At 44.6% G+C, this 1,068-nt stretch overlaps 1 long non-coding RNA gene across 1 annotated transcript; it reads right to left on the bottom strand.

Annotated features, from left to right (window-relative positions):
- Nucleotides 1-148: 148 nt before the first annotated feature.
- On the bottom strand, nucleotides 149-728 carry LOC110390968. The gene is made up of 2 exons (XR_002433928.1): nucleotides 422-728; nucleotides 149-285 (listed from the first exon to the last, which is right to left on the bottom strand). It is a non-coding gene; the product is annotated as an uncharacterized LOC110390968 (long non-coding RNA).
- Nucleotides 729-1,068: the final 340 nt, after the last annotated feature.

Below are 1,068 nucleotides of genomic sequence, written 5' to 3'. Positions count from 1 at the left end.
CCAGCCAACTTGGCGTCACCTGCAAGTCACGGACGGTGGCCAACGCCTTGGGAGGCTTAAAGCGGTGGGAGCAAAGCAACGGGTAACAAAGGGTTAAACCGATTTGGGCTGCTGAACTGCGCAAACACACTGCTGCCCAAACAAAGAACACGGTTGTAAAGGTGTGTCATTGTCATGGTTGTGTGATTTTCAGTTGTTGGTATTCCACATCATAACATCATGTAGTGGATGGACCTGGTTCTCAGTAGAGAAGGACTACTACATTCCCCGGGGGACTTGGCTCCTCTGTTACCGTTTTCCAGGCGGAGGGAAAAGACAAAAACGTGCAGATCACGAGACCTCGTCCCTTTTTTTTCCGCCCGTCTCTCGTCCCGGCAGCACCTCGCTCCCCACTTATCGTCGGTAGCAGAGTAAGGCCCACCTTGATTTTGGGACGTTCCCTCTCTCTGCGTTGGATTTAGAAGATATCAGTAGAAGCCAGGATGAGTCCCCTTCGCCCTTTGGAGGCGGATGCTGTTAGCTGTGAAGGAAAAATAGCCCTTCGAAAATGATCTGATGCCTGAGGAGAGAAGAAAGGGGCTGCTACGGGAAAAGGCGTTCCATTTTTTTTGGTGGAGAACGCGGGCAAAATGGAGGCAAAATGGAGGCAAAACGGAGGCAAAATGGAGGCAAAATGGAGGCAAAATTAAGGCAAAATTGAGGCAAAATTGAGGCAAAATTAAGGCAAAATGAAGGCAAAATGAAGGCAAAATTAAGGCAAAATGAAGGCAAAATGAAGGCAAAATGAAGGCAAAATTAAGGCAAAATTAAGGCAAACTTAAGGCAAAATTAAGGCAAACTTGAGGCAAAATTAAGGCAAAATTAAGGCAGAATTAAGGCAAAATTGAGGCAAAATTAAGGCAAAATTAAGGCAAAATTAAGGCAAAATGAAGGCAAAATGAAGGCAAAATTAAGGCAAAATTAAGGCAAAATGAAGGCAAAATTAAGGCAAAATTAAGGCAGAATTAAGGCAGAATTAAGGCAAACTTAAGGCAGAATTAAGGCAGAATTAAGGCAAACTTAAGGCAA

Source organism: Numida meleagris, unplaced genomic scaffold (genome assembly GCF_002078875.1).
Source record: "Numida meleagris isolate 19003 breed g44 Domestic line unplaced genomic scaffold, NumMel1.0 unplaced_Scaffold2517, whole genome shotgun sequence".
Taxonomy (NCBI): domain Eukaryota; kingdom Metazoa; phylum Chordata; class Aves; order Galliformes; family Numididae; genus Numida; species Numida meleagris.
Note: the sequence above shows the minus strand (reverse complement) of the source record. Positions and strands in the feature narration are given on the sequence as shown.